Source organism: Lactuca serriola, chromosome 4 (assembly GCF_051521515.1).
Source record: "Lactuca serriola cultivar US96UC23 chromosome 4, Lser_US96UC23_V15, whole genome shotgun sequence".
Classification (NCBI taxonomy): domain Eukaryota; kingdom Viridiplantae; phylum Streptophyta; class Magnoliopsida; order Asterales; family Asteraceae; genus Lactuca; species Lactuca serriola.
Window position 1 is genome coordinate 115,986,666 of NC_136411.1, and position 19,982 is coordinate 116,006,647.

Genomic DNA, 19,982 nt, shown 5'->3' on the forward strand with positions numbered 1-19,982 from the left:
ATTGAGTCAAAAGACGACAAGTGCACCAATTTAAGTTTGTGTTTAAGGATGATGGTGGTTACTCAAATGTTGGGTTTGATTAGGGGGGCACATACCAAGCCAGTCAAGGAGGAGAACCAAAAGAGTGAGAGGATTGTGGGGAAAATTGTAATGCCCACGCATTCGGGCTAGATATTTTAAGGACTATAAATTACAAACAACTGTTTTACTGAAAAATTAAATCCTCGAATAGGATAATCGTAAATAAATAAAAATCCTTCGTACACGATATGGGTGATATAAATGGTATTTAGATATATTACATACATGTTTATGAACAAATATTATGGGCAAATAATATTTGTATAAAATATTAATATAAAATTGACGAATTACATTAAATAAAGTTTTAAAAATAAAGATTATTTAGGATAAATAATCTTTAACAAAGTTGTAGTAGTCATGATGACAATTAGATAGGTATAAAGAACGCCTAAATCTGACTTATACGAGGAAGTTATGATTTTTCTAAGTTTTGTGTTCAACCCGATACGGTAACGTGCACCATAAAAAGTGAACTAGAGATAGGTTGCTTTTTCATCAAATTAATGTAAATTAAAGTCGAAGTCCTCATGAATACGAGATCATTCATAACAAGAATGCCTAAATTTGAATTCATATGAGGAAGTCATAATTTTTCGTAACAATACAGTATACGAGTATGTGTCACACAGTACAAAATGAAGACCCGTCGTTCGTTAGACAAAGCTATCTAAACTAAAGTTGAAGTCCATGAAATAATGATTCCATTGATATAGAGAACGTCAAGAACGGAGCTTGTATGCAAAATTTATGTACAAAACTCGGTCCCTACTCTTCAAATGCTGCAAATTCGATACAAATTTGTCAATTTAAGATAGAATGAGAATTAGCTGATGGAGTCTGAATGAAAGTTGAAGTACTGTTTGATACAAAGTCATGGATATAAAGAACGTCAGAAATGGTGCATGTACGCAGAAGATATGGATGAAACTTGGTTCCTATCCTTGAGACGCGTCGCACCCTCTAAAAGGTGCGATGCTCCCCCTGATCAAACCCCTATAAATACTAAACGATTTTCGATTCTTGTTCAGAATTCTTTAAACTCTCTCTAGGGCTCTTCTTTCCTTATTGTCCAATTCGTCCTAGTTTTAGGATACGATATTGAATCTCTACGGCGTCAGAGTGCAGACGAAAAGAAGTTTTCAGAGTCGAAGTTTTGCCCGTGAATTTTCTGAACTTCTATCAAATGACGATTAGGGTTAAGTGTTCCTACTTAACCCATTAAGGAATTAATCCCTTAAGTCCATCATTCTACTAGGTAACTCATACGGTGTGGTCGGGCGTAATTCATTATGCAATTCCAATGTCCAAATACTCGGGTCTTGATAATTCAAACTAACATATTCACAATTAGGGTTTTCTAAACCCTAATCAGGGGTTCCGACCGAATTACGTGCCAACAAAGTCCCAAATTAGGTTTTTAGGTTAATTAGGTTTTTCATTAGGTCAATTAGGGTTTCATTAGGTCGGACACCACCCATTGCTACCTCGGGCAGTGGTGGTCGGCGGCGGCTCAAGGCAGCAGCCACCACCTCACAACGGTGGTGATGGCGATTTTTGCCAAAAATCAATGAACTAACCCTACATGAACAATCCCATACCAAAACACACACATATAAGTGCACATAACCACCTAACGCGGTTGTTGGCAGTGGAAGGAGGCGGCAGCCACTGCCTCACGATGGTGGTGATGAATTTTCTTGATTTTCCGGCCGAGGTACACCCACCCAACGAACCACAACACTAGAATACACACATACTTGCGACATGGAAGATGGAATGCATGCTACAACCTCCCTCGGGTTAGTGGATGTTGACCGGAGCAGCAAGAATGAGTCATACAGGCGGTGGCAGACATTCCAGTTGAGGCGTAGTATGGAAGAATGGAGAGAAGGGTTGTGACCGAGAATCTTAGCAATAGCTGAAGGACGCCCATTCTCTATCATCATCGTCGCCGTTAGCGTGATAACTGGCGGCACTGAATGACATCTCACGTCGGCGGAAAAGGTATCGACATAGAACGGTAGTGTCTGGCTGTCTTGCTTGATCGGAAGTGAGAAGGAAGGGTGGTGTGGCTGGAGATTCACGAATGGCGACAGTTGAAGAGATGGAGGCATAAGGTGGTGGCCATGAATAGTTAGGGTTAGGCTTAGGCAACGGGGGAAGGAACACCGGGTATATCTCGTGTTCTTTCAAAACTTGTGTGCTATTTGCCAACTTCAGTCCTTCCTCACGAGATTTTCTTTCAATTTAAGCCCAAATTTTACCTTTTAGCCCTTGCTTCCATAATTCCTTTCATAATAAGTCCTAATAATTACCAAGCAACCCCTGTCTTCAAAAATCCTTTAAATTAAACCTATAATTTAGTAAACAACCCTCGACCCTCAAAATTCTTTACCAATTAATTCGGAATTTACATTTTAACCCCCAAAACCAACGCCTTGCTAAATTATTCTGCATTTATGGCTACTATTCATTTATTAATTTTATATATTTATTTATTTAATAACAGAATGTTACACATCAAGAGCTCATTGGGAGCAAACACTAGCCTCCTTTTTCATAGATTGAGCTCCTTTTCTCTCCTCTCATCCATGCTCTTGTGATTTTATGGCTCAAGAGTGTTGTGTTCTTGGAAGACTTGGTTTTGAAGCTTTACAACTGAAGCGATCAACCCCCATTCCACTTCTAGACTTTTGTAAGTCATAAAGTTCCAAGCTTTAATGTGTTTCTTCATTTGATCTTTGAGTATTTGGTGTAATGATACATTTTCTTGAGTTTTGGTCCCTTTGAGGCTTGTTCCATAGATTTTAGAGAACTATTTAGATTTTTATTGATGTTTGGGTTTAGATCTGGTCATTTTGTTGAGTAGAGATTGCATGCAATAGCTCAATCTACTCTATACATAAATAAAAGTGAGTTTTGGACATCTTATAATATAGGGGGTTAGATCTTGCTTGTTTGGGGGTTTTAGTGGATAAAGTTTGAAACTTTATCCATTTATACATTATAAGGAATTAGATATGAAAATTGAAAGCTTGGACTTAATGTATTAAGTCATCTTGGAATTGTTGGCATAGGGCAAACGTAGGGTGGTTTTTTTACGGGGTGCGATGCAGTTCTAGGTGTTCAGATGAACGTGTGTTAATGAGAATACCTAACTATTTTATCCTTTTGTAACCAATGTGTGGTCAAGGGGTTTGGTCGTGGCGCGGTGGTCAATGATGGTTGACTACTAACCGTTGACTTTTTGACCAGTTTGACTTTTGGTCAAACTTGGGTATAATTGGGTAATTGACTAAGGATTAGCCTTGGTTTGGCATTAAGTAGCTTATGTTAGCTGTTCTAATGCTGAAATTGTTGTTAAGCTTCTGCTATTTGGTTAAGGTGTGTCTTCTCACTATACTATAGGACACTACGTGTTGTTATGTGCTTGTTGTCTTTGTCACTCTTGTTGGTATGCTTGTATGGTATATGAATGTTGGGTTTTGAGTTGTATATGGTATTTTGGAAAACTAACTAAGTTTTGTGCTTACAATTATGTATTAAGTGTTTCTTGGTTAGTTAATTAGATCGCGGGAAGACGAAGGCGTGACTTTACAAACACATCTATAGTTCTATGATTGGAGATTCCCCAATGCTTTCTTTTATGACTCTTATATCATAGATTGTGGTTTATGAGAAAATGATGTTGACTTGATTATAAATTTATGAAGAAGGATGTTTATTCTAAATTAAAATTGAAAATTTTATTTTAAAAATCAGGACGTTACAACATATGAGGTGACATATTGACGCTAATGGTGACAATTGGTTTGGGTTCGGGTTTATGGGTTGGCGGGTCAGAATACGTCGAACCAACCCAACCCATCTAACTTGTTCAGGTTGGTGGGTCATGGATTCACAACTTGGAAATATCAACCAATACACAACCTACATAACCTATTTAATTAAGCGGGTTTGCGGGTTAATATCAGGTTAGTGGGTCGGTTTCGGGTTAGAGATCTAGTGGTTTATCTCCGGGTTAACTTTTCACATATTAAATTTATACGGATTATACACGTCTTTAAAATTAGTTTTGGATTAGAGGGTAGGTTGGTCAGTTTCAAGTTAACTTTCACATATTAAATTTATATGGACTATACATGTCTTTAAATTAATTACTACTTAGAATTTAAGTATATACATAAGTAAATATGAAGCAATGATGGTGACAAAGTGCAAATTACTAAAACATGTAGACATACAAAATTTATGATTATAACTAAGAACTCTCTAACTCTATTTTTTTAAAGTGGTTAAAATAAAATGGACAACTAAACACTAATTAATTAAAATATATTAAATATATTTTTTTAATTCCAACATATTTTCTGGTTGTGGAAGTTGTATCAGAGCTGCTGATGGCTTGGCAGGCTTTCGGTGAGTCGTTGGTGTCATGGGATCCGTCGGTGGTGATGTTGGTTTCAGTGCTGTTGTTGGATGACCGGCCTCGGGTATATGACCTCTTCTCAAACACATCCATAGTCTTCATAGTTTGATGAATACCAAACGGATATGTGGACTTAGTTGTCTTCCTCTAATGAGTGAACATGCCTTTTCCTTATCAAAATGTAAAGAACCATACACTTTACTTCCATCCGCCTCATACTTGGAGTCAATAACGCCGTAAGAAAAAGAAGGAACCTAACTAGGAGCTTCATATACCTGAATCTAGAAAGGTTTCCAGTCAACCCAAACAATTACCACCTTTGTAATAATATATTTGCATGTTATCAACAAACAAATACAATTTTTATACACATCTTCACTAGTTCATTCTCCATATGCACCACCGATCCCCATTTAGCAAAAAATTTCCGGAAAACATTTTTAGGTCATGTACATAGTGGAAACCGCTCAATACCAACCCACACCAATCTTTCCATGATAAAAAAATCTATATTTTATGATTGTTTTTTTTTTCTAAAAGCCGATGTCTATTACCTTGTTGGCAAGAAATTTTTAACCTGCTATAGCTGATTCGAATTCAAAGATAACCCATAACCCTCGCACATATCGATCCATGACATCATCAAAACCCTTATCAAAACATAATATTGAACCATGACATCATTAAAACCCTCATCCAAACATAACATATGTAGGTTTATAAATGTCAAACAATCTCTAACTTTTCTGAAACAAGCAAGGTTATAATCGTTTTTCTCCACCATAAAATCTCGAGATTGAAGGCCATCTACCACGGCTGTTCACTCCTTTGTATTCTTAATCCTCGATCTCATTCCATCCTTGACTACGTTAGCATAAGAAGAAACCAACTCGCTATTCTTCTCTACCTTAGACATGAAACTCTTTTTTGTAGTCTCCCATCATTACTTCTTTAGTGAATCTCATAATAGTAGCATAAAGTTTATAAAAACCAAACCACATGTCACATAGTTGGTTCACAAGAGCATTCACATCTTTCACCTTAGTAACCCTTACAAACCCAAATATGTTGCCCAAACACAACCTCTAGGCAATAAAAACATTAGCAATGTTCATTATTCTAGCAGACGTCTTCCAAATGTGTCTAGGTTCCATAGAATTGGAAAATTTCATTATATAGATCGAGTGTAGAACAAAACTTGACGAGATTGATTCCTAACACTTCATGATCGAGTCAAGCTGAATTCCTTTTGAGTGGATTTCCATTTGTGCCTAGCATCTTTCCATGATTCTTCTGTCATCCAACAATTCTCCATTTGTCTTCTCGCCTCATCAAAAGCCCATCAATGTACGTATTCCCCTTCTCCACCTCGATCACTTCCGAAAAAAATTGTCTAAGTAGTGCGTCACTGATCGTCGATCATTAGGTATGGTTTTTATTTACTATTTGACTTAACATTAATAGCAATCGATTAATTTTTAGTGACAGAAAATATTGTTGAATAAAGTCAAACTCAATAGGTTTTTGATAGAGTATACAAGGGTTTAGATCGTAGACTATTGATCATGTTTGGACGATTTAAGGTGTGTGACTCTGCTTTCTTAATTCAAAAATATTCTTCGAATTTATCATTATTAAAATACAATTTTAAATATTTTATTATTAATCAAACACTTTCATTAATATATGAATAAAAATTAAAATGTTATAACTTGTGAACATATGCAATAAAAAATATAAGATTAAACCAACCAAATATTATTGAATTAAAAGAGTTTTTATTTTAAAATGGGTGGATGCCATTTTGCTTACGTGCAATCAACAATTAATTGTGAACCAATTTCCCTTCCACGAAACATTAAAAAATGTCTTTGACGGGACTTTCTAAATATTTGAATAATTAATCAAATATTAAGGATACATTTATTCAAGAATATAACACTATAAGAATCTAAATCTTATTCTTTTGTTTCAAATAAATGTAATAGAATATGAATTTTGATAAACAAAATTAAACTTCTGAACAAATATCTTAAAAGTTTAGATTTTTCTTAACATTGATGTTATTACATACTATTGAAATAGAAATGAAAATAAATCTATTAATATACCATTTCACAAAACATCCCTTCCTCATATAATTAATATCAATCAACGAAAGAAAAGTAGTTTCTTTTGTAATGCCTAATTGCATTCTTACATCATAATAAAATAATTATTATTTCATTTAGCCCTAATTATTACCTACTAAAATAATAAAATAAGTATCTGTTTATGGAAACAAGTTGACAAAGAATATTAATTACGTCATTTTAATTGGGATTCAAGTGGTCCTGTCCTTGTTGACATGTTCTTTAAATGACGTATTATTGTGCAAGATTCCACATCTTCCAACTACTAATTAACGACATATAAACTTCTATTACGAACATTGCATTTTTACATAGAGCATATCAATGGCATTGGATCGGCTAAGACTTTTAGAGTTATTTGTTATAATAAAAACGAGAAGGGCATGATATATTAAGCATATATAAATTGAGAGAGCAAATATTTTTCTCTTATTATTCAACATTCTTTGATGTAATGAAAACATACAATTTAAGGGTGTGCCTGATTTTATAGGACCCATCTTATAAGAGGGCTCAAATTTTTATATATACTCGTATATGTATATATTTAATTGATCGAAAATAGTTAGATGACTAATTTATTTCAAAAAAAAATCAAAAAATTGTTCCTTATTTTTTATTTCATAAGGGTGTGCCTGATTTCATAGTTATTAGTTATCAAAATTAAAATTGTTAAAATTCTACTTATAATCCACAATATCATAAGAAAGACTTAATAGATTAACAATAATTGTTATTGAGAACGGTATATTAAAAAGTATTGATCATAAAGAATTTGTAACCAACTCTACTTTCAAAATTGTTAGGGGAGACTCGTGATTCGTATAACTATGTAAAGTTATATATTGTATTATCATTTTTTTATTTTGATTGTTTTTATAGTATTATTCAACTTAGCATTAGTAAATTTTGCTTAAATATATTAAAAAATATTACAGGCTCGTTTTAATACATTGATACGATTGCACCAAAAAGCTATATATAAGCGTAATTTTACGTCTCCCGTAATAAATCAATCATGCTTTTAACATATTTTAGTATGAAAAAAAAAAAAATCAAATGCGTTCATTGTATCATGTATTTTTGTGAAAGGGTTACTTAGACTATTTAAAGATAAAGTTGATTCGGTTTATTGTGTTATAAATTGATAAAGTAATACTACTAATTAAGATGGTAAGAAATACGAATTGTTGATAACCTGTCGCCGCAGTACCCCGAAATAAGATATAAATAAATAAATAAATAAATAATTCCAAATAGAAATTAAAAATAATTGAAGAAAAGCATGTCCGACACATGAATCCAATGTAAGTGACGCACCATGTGACGTAAAATGGCAAATTCAAATTATTTTTTCTACATATAAATATAATAATAGTTGAACAGATATTTAAACCAAATATATTATTATTTATTTCTCTTGTTTAATGGTTGCTTTAATTGTTTATGATACAGGATGTCTTCCTTAGTAAAGACCAACAACTCGATAGATAAAATAATGGTATTTTATTTTAATGTTAGATCTCAAATTGGTAAAAAGAAAATATTGTAATGATGCGAAACAAATTGCTATAAAGAAAATATCATTTTTATGTGAAACAAAATACTATTTTAGATAATGCAGTTATTTCTTATGTTTTTCATCAGTTAGTAGTGTATATTGTATCACGATTTGCTTTGTACAATTGTAAAAATAAACAAAAATTAAGATGCGATATTATTTTTCATAATAGAAGAATATTATATATTAAATTAATTTATAAATATGCTTTATCATTTTTCTTTCCTCAGGAATGCTGGGGCCTGGGGTGGCCCAATTTCCCTGTTTCGTTATCTGATCGCTGATGGGCCTTCTACGAATACGGCCACGTGGGCCGTTCGATTGAAACAACCGCCTATAACACGATTCAAAGTAATTTCAATCAACCTTGACTCAACTTGTTGATCAATAACATTACATGCCTAAACTAAAAAATACTATATGTAAAATGATTTAATTGAAAAAAATATTATCCTTTCTACAAAAATCGTTAACAGATCTTACCCCTTTTTTTTAATATTGAACACCAAAAGACCTATAAATTAAAAGCATGTAGAAATATAGATTATTACATTGAAACAACACATTTAGAGTCAACAGCTGACCTTTGAAATGAGGAAAAAACAGAAATCTTTGTCACCAACACGACCTCAACATTCGTTCATCATCAGGTACAGAGGTGAAGTGTACATCCTCAGCATTCGTCTTGTGGTTAAATCAGGAAAATGGATTGAAAAAGAGAATGATAAATAATCATTTACTTGCATGAATAATAAAGATGGGCGTCCACAGCCTCACTAACAGATTCAACAATCTGAAAAAAAAAAATTCAAAGCTTGAAAAAGAAGAAACCTGAAGTTACATTGCATATGACATTATTACGTGATCACATTCGCTTAAGAGATACAAGAAATTTATATGGAGTAGATATAGAGGAACTAGCACTAAGTACCAGATTAAAGCGACCTTGCTCAAATGTTATTCATGCACTATAAAATTCATGGAATAGGTCTCTACCAAATTACAACTCCAAATGACGATATTACATGATGTTCTTTTGTGAAAATGCTCACACATGACACATGGCTCAAATCTCATTTCCTAGAGACCACATAACTATAAATTCACAACTACTACTGTATACTGCAATTTTAATTAAAATATGATATTATGAAAACATACCTCATACAGTTCAATCTCTTTATTTGGACCGAATCCAACCCTCTCATTTAATTTTGATATTATTTCCCTGGGTTTACCACAACTCTTCCCAATAAACCTACCAACGTATCTAAAAAAAACAATATCATATGATACTTATAGTTACTCAAAGAATATACCAAATTCGAGTGTCTGAAACCCAAAAAGAAAACCGCTAAAACCGCATCCCAAGCTTAACTTTGACCCGAAAGGTTGAATCTTTTGAATCTCCGATGAGAAACAAAAATTCTGAAATTTTTCGTCAAACGGAGTGGTGGTGGCAGCAGAAGGCGGCCGGCGGCGGAGCAAGGTTTTCCGGCGAGCAAATTTTCCCAAATTGGCTGTAGATCGGCATGCACTGAAGTATTTGGTGAGGAATGCTCCAAGAAATTTCGAATTTGGATGGAAATTGGCGGAGATATGGAGATTTCCCGATTTTTTCGGCGAGCCAAGGGAAGATGGCGGCGCTGGAGATTGAAGGTTGTGGTGGTGCTGGTCGTGGTTGGAATTGGTGGTGGTGAGCATGGGGTGGCCCGGCGGTGCTCGAGTGGACAGGGAGGCATCGGGAGTGGGTTGCGACTTTCTAGCGACGAGGGGTTAAAAGGAGGGGTTGCTGCGTCGTTTTACCGGCGAGGAGGGAGGACTGTCGGCTGATGGAGACCGGTGGAGGTAGGATGGTGGTTGGCGCAGGTTTCAGCGGTGGAGGAGTCTGGTGCACCGTCCGGTGATGGTGCAACAGTGTTCGACGGCAGCAAGTGGCATGATTGTGATGGGGTTTGCTGTCGACGGGAGTCACAGGGGAAGGGTTTAGGGGTGAATCCGATGGATTAAGAGGGTATAAGGGTGGGTCGGTTATGGTCAGGCTATCGGGTGTTTTTTTACGGGTTTGAAGCGGCTGAGTTTGAATTAGGATACGGTCTTGGTTGGGTAGCTGGGTTGCGCAACGGGAATGGAGCAGTTGGTCTTGGCCGCGCAAAAATCTACGAGGGTAGGAGACAGCCACGCATGGAGCTGCGAGGGTGGGAGTTTTGGCCTCGCAAAACTTGCGTGAGTGAGGAATCAGTCGCGCGCAAACCTTAGAGTGCACCTTGTGTTGGAATAATTTTTAGCTCGGATTTACGCGGGTAAGGCCTGGGTCGCGCAACTTTTGCACGGGTAATTTTTGAAAATTTTCGCAGATTGCAGATTTTTGACACTTTTTGAAAATTTTCGCTCCACGAGCTCTAGTTTTCTTCCAAACTTCACCAAAATCATTGCTAAACCTCAAGATGCTTTATTTTGATCGACTTCAAGCCTAGAACCATCCAAACTTCAAGCGTGGATTATTTATTCACAATGCATTTATTTAACGTCTTTGCCAAGACACAATCCTGCTTCCTTTAACTTTCATAAATCGGAGTTTCCAGTGTTACGTTGTCGAATTCTACGGTGTCAAAGCTTTTATAAAATGGTTTCAACCGGTGCCCATTCACTTTGAAGGTTTGATTCGTTTCCAAACTCTTGATTTCAACCGCACCATGATCAAGCACTTTTATAACAATAAAAGGTCTGTGCCATCGAGATCACAATTTTTCTCAGAATAGCTTTAACCACGAATGATAAAGAACTTTTTCACCCGGAATAAAATGCTTTTGGGTGATGTGTTTGTCATGAAACGTCTTTGTCTTTTCTTTGTAGATGCTTGCATTTTCATAAGACTCGTTTCTCAACTCTTCTATTTCTTAAATTTGCTTCTTTAAGTGCTTCCCGGTTTCTTCAAGATTGAAATTACACTTTTTAACCGCCCAATATGCTTTGTGTTCCAATTTTACTGGTAAACGACAAGACTTTCCATAGATGAGGCAAAATGGAGACATTCTAATTGGAGTTTTGTAGGTAGTTCGGTACGCCCACAATGCATCTTTTAACTTCAAGCTCCAATCTTTTCGTGTGGTGTTGACTGTCTTTTCAAGAATTTACTTGACTTCTTTATTTGACACTTCGGGCTTGGCCATTTATTTTTGGATGGCAGGTTGTTGATATCTAGTGTGTGACACCATATCTATTCATCATGGCTTCCATCAATTTGTTGCAAAAATGAGTGCCCCTATCGCTAACCAAGGCTCTTAGTACACCATAACTTGTAAAAATGTTTGATTTCAAGAAGTCAATAACGGTTTTAGCATCATCATGTTTTGTTGCCTTTTCTTCCACCCACTTTGAGACGTAGTCAACCGCCATCTGTATGTAAGTATAACCGAAGGAGATGGGGAATGGGCCCATGAAATCGATTCCTCATACATCAAAGATCTCACAAATAAGGATAGGCCTTTGAATCAATTCGTTCTTCATGGACACAGTTCTCATTCTATGACATCTATCAAAACTCTTGCAAAATAGATAGGTGTCTCTTGACATTGTTGGCAAATAGAGTCCACATTCGAGCACCTTCCGCATGGTTTTGTTTTAAACAAAATGGCCTCCACACGCATATTCACGGCAAAACTTCAAGATTGGTTTGACCTCAATTTGGTGAACACACCTTCGTATTAGTTGATCCGGGAAATGTTTCCAAAGATAAGGGTCGTCCCACACATAGTATTTGGAGTTACTTTTCAACTTGGCCTTTTGGTACTTGGTGAATATGTGAGGGATTTCTTTAGTAACCAAGTAATTGACAATATCTACATACCAAGGAATGGTGTTTGAAATGTAGAAGAGGCGTTCATCCGGAAATTCATCAAGAATGGGAGAAGAGGAGCCACCAACATTCAAACGACTTAAGTGATCCACAACTAGGTTTTCGGCACCACTTTTTTCTTTATCTCAAGATCGAATTCTAGTAAAAGAAGAATCCACCGAATCACCAGTGGCTTGGCATCTTTCTTGGTCATTAGATACTTCAAGGCCATATGGTCGGAGTATACAATCACTTTTGCCCTTAGAAGGTATTGTCGAAATTTCTACAAGGCGAAGGCAACGGCTAGAAGTTCCTTCTCTGTGGTAAAATAGTTGGCTTGAGCATTATCCAAGGTTTTGGAGGCATAGTAGATAACATGTGATGTCTTTACCTCATTTGACCTAAAATCGCTCCAATAGAAAAATTTCTTGCATCACACATGATTTTAAAAGGAAGCTGCCAATTTGGAGGTTAGATTACGGGAGCGAAGGTAAGAAAGTCTTAAGTTTGTCAAAGGCTTCTTGACCTGCGACATTGAAGTCAAATTCAACATATTTTTAGGGAAGGAGGCACATTGGTATTGTAATCGTCGAAAAATATTTGATAAATCTACTATAGAATTTTGCATGGCCCAAGAAAGATCTCACTTCTCTAACACATTTTGGGTAAGGAAGGGTTTGTATGACATCAATTTTGGCTTTATCAACTTCAATTCCCTTCTTGGAGACGATGTGTCCCAAGATGATGCCTTGATAGACTAGGAAGTGACACTTCTCAAAATTCAACACCAATTTCTTCTAAATACACCTTTTCAAAATTTTCGTAAGGTTATCCAAGCATTCATCAAACGAATTGCCATATATGGTGAAGTCATCCATGAACACTTCAATTATATTCTCAACATACTCAGAGAAGATGTTCACCATGCACCTTTGGAATATGACGGGGGCATTGCATAATCCGAAAGGTATCGGCTTATAGGAAAACATGTCAAAGGGGCATGTAAAAGTGTTCTTGTCTTGATATTTTGGGGCAACGGGTATTTGATGAAAACCTGAGTACCTATCAAGGCAGCAATAATGCGATTTGCCCGCCAACCTCTCGAGCATTTGGTCAATGAAAGGAAGAGGAAAATGATATATTCGTGTGCTTGAGTTCAACTTCCTGTAATCAAGACATACCCTCCATCAATTTTGAACTCAAGTGGGTACCATTACTCCCTTGTTATTTTCAACAACCGTGATTCCTGTTTTCTTAGCAACCACTTGAACCAGACTAACCCATTTGGAGTCTGAAATGGGGTAAATCATATTTGCTTCTAGGAGCTTGGTTATCTCTTTCTTAACAGCTTCCATCATTGGATAATTTAATATTCTTTGAGCTTCCCTCCTAGGCTTACAATAATATTTAGTGAGGATCTTGTGAGAGCATACATTAGGACTTATCCCCTTGATATCCGCTATTGTCCACCCCAATACCTCTTTGTGATCTTTTAAAACATCAACCAATTGGTCTTCTTCAAAATCTCTCAATTGAGAGGATATGATCACCAGAAGAGTTTCGTCCTTACCTAGATAAGCATACTTCAAGTGGCTAGGTAAGACTTTCAATTCAAATGTGGGTGGGTGGATTATGGAAAGGGGCATCTTGTTTGGAGAATAAGATAAGGAAACTTGAGAGACATCCTTCTTTGTTAACTTGTTAACTTCCAAAGTCTTCACAATCACTTCAACTTTGGAGTCCAATGTATACATTTCCAATGTTTTCTTCAAATTCTCACAATCAAGGCTCATGTTGAGTACCATCTTCAAAATATCCCCATTTGATAAATCAAATATTTCTTGGGTTATTGGCTCAATCATATCAACCTGATACAATGGAGAAATGTTGCTAAGGTACCTCATTGCTTCAAAGATGTTGAAGTGAATGGTCTCTTTATGAAACTCCAATGTGATCTTCCCATTATGGACATCAATGATCGTGTGAGCGGTATTCATGAAAGGTCTTCCAAGGAGGATCATAGATGACTTGGAATGAGTCTTCTCTTCAAGGTCAATGACATAGAAGTCTGTAGGAAATACTAGTTGATTAACTTGCACTAGTACATCTTCCAACACTCCTCTTGGAAAAACACTTGACTTGTCCGCTAATTGAATGATTACTCCGGTTTCTTCCAAAGGTCCAACATTTAGAGATTGAAAAACCAAATATGACATGACATTGATAGAGGCCCTAAGATCTAACATGACACTTTCAACATGCAAATCACCAATAGTGAAAGGGATAGAAAACATTCTCGGGTCCTTGCATTTAGGAGGTAACTTATTTTGGATAACCGCACAAACATTTGCATTGACTTGAATCTTTTCATTCACCTTGAAACTCCTCTTGTTGGTGCACAAATATTTGAGAAATTTGGCATAGCTTGGAATTTCCTTTATGGCATCTAATAGTGGAATGTTGATTTGGACCTTGCGGAAAGTCTCAAGAAGCTCCTTCTCTTCCTCCTTTTTATTTTAGGGGGTTAACCAGGAAGGGATAGGTGGTGGTATGACCAACGACTTGATGGTCTTGTTGGAAGATTCGCATTGCTCAATGTTTGGAACAAACGGTTCCTTTGAAGGAACTACCACATTCAAAGGTTCAACAAAAATAACCTCATCTTCTTCTTCTTTTGAAACTCTTTTGGGATTGCGTTCTCCGAGGGTTTTTACCAATTTTCAAGGTTATTGCACTTATATTGGGATTCTTCTCATTTTAAGTTGAAATTTTACCAATTTGTTCCATCTTTTTGAGAGCGGTGACCAAATCTCCAAGTTATGCTTAAATGTTGGAAAAGGTGTTCTTTGTCTCTTGTTGAAATTGGGTTTGACTTTGAGCAAGAGAAGTAACAAGTTATTTAAGACTCGTTTGATGGTTACCACTTGATTTCCCTTGTTTTTGAGTTTGTTATTAATTTGGAGGGGTATAAGATGTTTGTGGATACAAAGGTTTTTAGGAAGGATATTGTCGATATCGGGGTCTCATCATATCATTTGGTGGGTTTTGCTTTGGTGGATATGGGTTGTTTGGGTTATTCCTCCAATTTGGGTTGTATATATTTTGAAATCCCATGGGTCTTGGTTGACCTTGATATCCTCCCATTGCATTAACATCCTCCAGTTCACTTCTAAGCATGGGACACTTATCAGTATAATGCCCTGTCATTGCACAAATACCACAAACCTTCAATTGTTGACTACTTTCTACCACCATTTGACTAAACACATTAGTCAAATCTAAGAGCTTTGATTCCAAGTGTTAGGTGTTTCTAACTTCTTCAACTACTTATGGAAAACTTCTCTTCATTTCATTTCGAGGCTTGAAGTTTCTTTGATTTTGAGAAATGATACCAAAAAGTATTATTATCTCTTGTGGTGTCTTGTTGAAGATGTCACCACCACTAGAAGCATCAATCATCCTCCTATTTTTGTCATTCATAGCCTCATAAAGTTTTTGAAGAAGTAGTTGTTCGGGTATGTTGTGTTGAGGACTACTTGTACACAAGTTGTTGAATCACTCCCAAAAATCATGAAAAGTCTCATTCTCCCCTTGACGAATCCCTAAAATGTCACTCCTTTGAATTGATATTCGGGAAGTGGGATAGAACTTGGTATTGAAGGATTTGAGTAACTCTTCCCATGTGTGAATAGATCCTGGTGGTAAGTGGAATACCCAATCTCTATCTTTATCTTCCAAGGTGACAGGGAAATCGGTTAGCTTGAAATCATCCAATGTCACATGTTCGGGCAACATGCTAACACATATCATATGAAAGGACTTCAAATGCATTTGAGGATTTTCTTTATCTAAACCATGGAACTTGGTGAGTTGACGTATGAAACTTGACTTCAATTCAGCTCCTTGGTAGTTTGCGGGATAAACAATACCAAGAGGTGTGTGGGTAACATCTGTCTCCATCATTTGTCTAAGTGTCAACTCTTGAGGAGGATTGGGGTTTTGTTGCATGTAATCGGGAGGTTTTTGGTAAGGTGGGTATGGTAATTGTTGGTAATTATACATTTGTGGTGTATAAGGTTGGTAGTTGGGATATTGGTTGTAGAGAGGTTGTTGTTGTTGGTACATTGGAGGTTGTTGATAAATGGGTTGTTGTGGTTGATGTTCTTGTTATTATTGAACTTGAAGAGCATTGTTTTGATGTTGGTTGTTTTGGTGGAAGTTTTGCTTTTGTGGTTGTGGTTGTTGATAATTGGGTTGATTGGGTGAGGAGGGGGTTGATTCCAAGGTGGCATATCTATGAGAGATTCTTGGTGTTGTTGTTGTCTTGGTTCTTAGGGTGGGGTATTGGCATCTTGATTGTTTAGGTTTGGGTTGGGATTGTGAGGTGGAGTGTGATTCATGGCTATGTAGTTTTCAAACAGAATGTCTTCGAGGAATGACCAACAACTGGAGAACTCATCTCGGTGTCGGTATTGCTGGATTTGGTGTCTAAGGCCATAACTATATCTGGTATGTACTTGACCCGATTATAATATGGTCCTTTTGGGCTGCATTCATCAATGCAATTTGATAGGATGGCCTTTTTGAGAATAAGGTTTTTTTTATGATTTATTAATATATTATAAGTATAATATATTAATTGGGAAATCATATTAATTAATTAGTATTGATCAAGAATTAATTTGGAATTAATTTTGTGATCAAAAGAGACTAATTAAATCAAAGGGGTTGATTATGTAAATGAATCATTCTTATAGTGTGGGCCAAAGATCCATTAGGATGGGCTAAGTGGTTCATGGATAGTCCATGGAGCTTTAACCCATGGAGCCTTAGGGATATGGAAGGTCATGGTGCATTAGGGTTACATGGATGAAACACTAGAGTTTGTAACACTATATATTGACCCCCCTTGTGTCAAAATCGGCACCCCCTCTCTACATGTGTGTGTGAACCGATTTTATACTATCTAAACCTATTCTCTAAATGCCTCCTTTGCATTTGGTGTTTGTGACACATTAGAGGCATTACATTTGAGGTGCTCAAGCTTCCAAAGGCCAAGAACTACATAAGAGGTAAGCTATCTAACTAGTTGTTATATTCAATTGTATGCTAGTTAAGTTATATGCTTTGGAAATTTGAAAATCTCATGTATAATTAGAGAAAACATAGTTACAAAGCATCTAGGGTTGCATGTGCACCATAGGAGTGTTATAGTGCTGAAAACCCAACAGTGGTCTCAAAGCCTAAAATTGCTTTCTATTATACTTGATGCACACTAGTTTTCAAAGCTGAAAAATCAACTTTTCTGCGTTCTGACAGATGAACTCGCCGAGTCCATGAACAGACTCAACGAGTCCACTCAGTAAGGTATCAATTTGGCGAGTCCAGTTCATGTAATTGACAAGTTGGTGCTCCTGTGTGCAGAAACTTCGAGTTCTTCGCTAGAAATGGATAGAGTCATTACTACAAATAGTTTTGTAATCATAAAAATTGTATTTTCTGAATTGGTAATGATAGTCTTCATCCATTTAAAAGGCAATTGTCAAATGTTTAGATAATAAAGTAATTAGATGTAGTATTTTATATGAATTGTCTTGTTATGAGTTTGTTTAGATCAATAGAAAAAAATTGTATGATAATTGTGTTTGATCCCAAAATTTGATCTAATTGTTAATGTAATGTGTTATTGTAACTTGTCCTCAAGTTATATGAAAAGTCACATTCATGGATATTAAAACTCATAATGGTTCATAGGTTATGAATATGAAAGGTCTTGAAAAGTTTCAAAACTTGCCCTCAATTTTTGTAATTTGTAAAGTCAGGGATGATGTGACAACCCAAGTGTTCCCGTTACATTTTCCCCGTTACCATTAACAGAATATCCCACTGTATAAAAGTTCCGTTAGTTAGAGGGCGTTAATTTAATAAACATTCCATTTGTTTATAATTAATATGCCGTTAAGTCGTGATAAAAGGGAATAAAAACGCATGACACACATTTCCATTAAATTGGAAGATGTCAAGTTTTATTATTACGACCACTAAATCGGGTGCGACCAAAAGCCCCGTTTAACGGCAGTATCGGGTAAAATCCCACTGAGCCCCGACTCAAAACCCTATATAAGGGTGAGTGGAGTCTATTGGAGACTTTTTACACTCTCTCTCTAGACCCGTTTTCGCCCCGAATCCGCAACCAAACGCTTCCAAATTGTAAGTCCGCTTACCCTAGCTTGTTCTAAACATCACTAACTGTAATTATAGACCAAAAACCATTTAAGAAGGCATGGAATAAGGAGTTTTCGGCCCAGGAACACTCTAGGGCCGTAAACCCCTAAAATGGTGCCAAACATGCCTCTAAACTTGCCCTTAAGCTTGGAAACTAATTAGGGATCTAGCCTAGGAGTGTTTAAACATTAAAACTCATGGTCTTAGGGCACAAAGGAGAGTTTACGGCCCAAGCACAAGCTTAGGCTGTAAACACCTCAAAATCTTGCATAAAGGCCCCAAAAACACTCCCAAATCTCCCTAGGGCTTAACACATAAATTGGGGACTTAGTACTTTGGGTTTAGACCACATAAACACATCAAAATGAAGGAAAAAAAGGAGTTTACGGCCCAGATCTATACCAAGGCCGTAAACTTCCCAAAACATGCCCAAAATGTAGTTTTTGCCCCCCCCCAAATGACCATAGGCTATTTCTATAAAATGATAGGAAGGATTTAAGGGCTTAACACACAAGGAAATATGGGGTGACTTGGAGTTTACGGCCCAAGCGAGTACCTAGGCCGTAAACTCCCTAAAACTCATGCAAATGTTAGATTTAATCCCCCAAAATGGCATCACACTTCACTAGAAATTGCTAGAAGGGTATTTGAGGCTTGAAACTTCACTTAACTCAATGATCTAGAGTTTACGGCCGTAAACTCCTTTAGGAGTTGTTCCTAGGCCGTAAACTCCATTATAAAGCCCTTAGGAGCCTTAAATCCACTCATGCCTTTTAGGAAAAGTGCTTGGAATAATTCTATGATGCTAGTAGAAGCCTTAAAACACTCTAGAACCCATCACCATGAGTTTACGGCCGTAAACTCATGGTGAGTAGTCCCTGGGCCGTAAACTACTAGATAAGGGCATACTCTCGGGCAATAAACTTCATTCCTTAGCCATTCACACCCTTAAGCGCTACCCGGGACACCCAAAACACTTAGCCAAAGTGTTTTCCGCTCCTGTGAGCGCGTATATTTGTTTAATTAGTATTAAATATACTAATTGTATGTGAACATATGTTATCATATGTTAAATAGGTCAATGTGTGTGTTCAAGTCCTTGCGTGACACCGAACGCCCAAACGGCACCTTCGTCGGACCTACTTACACCAGGTGAGTTCATACCCCTGAATGAACCTTTTAAATGCTTTTAAATGTTTTATAGGGGGGGATTACAAGTTAAACATGCCAGTTATCATATCAATCTGTAACAGCCCGGAATCTCAGGTATTATTAAATTATGTTTTTGGGGGTGATTTAAGAGGGGACTCGGCGAGTTGGAGCCTAGACTCGCCGAGTAGGATCGCAGACTTGGTCACGGGTTCGCGACTGGACTCGACGAGTCCAGATATGGACTCGGCGAGTCGACGCTGTTCAGCAGAAACCCTAACCATTCGGTTTTGGATCGTATATAACGCCTCTTAGGCCGTCATTGTCCGTCTTTTGGTCGATTGAGAAGAACCCTAATCGTTGTGGACGTCTAGAGCAGGAGAGAAAGCTATTGGAACTTGGAGGAACTTGTTAGGCAAGAAGAAGAAGAATTTGGCCAAAGGAATATCAAGGAGGATTGAGTCCTGAGGTTTAGGGGACATAGAGAGTGCGTTTTCAGGTAATACTCGGACCATTTCTGTTATTTTGATGTGTATACGAATCTAGGGTTTATGAAACCCATTT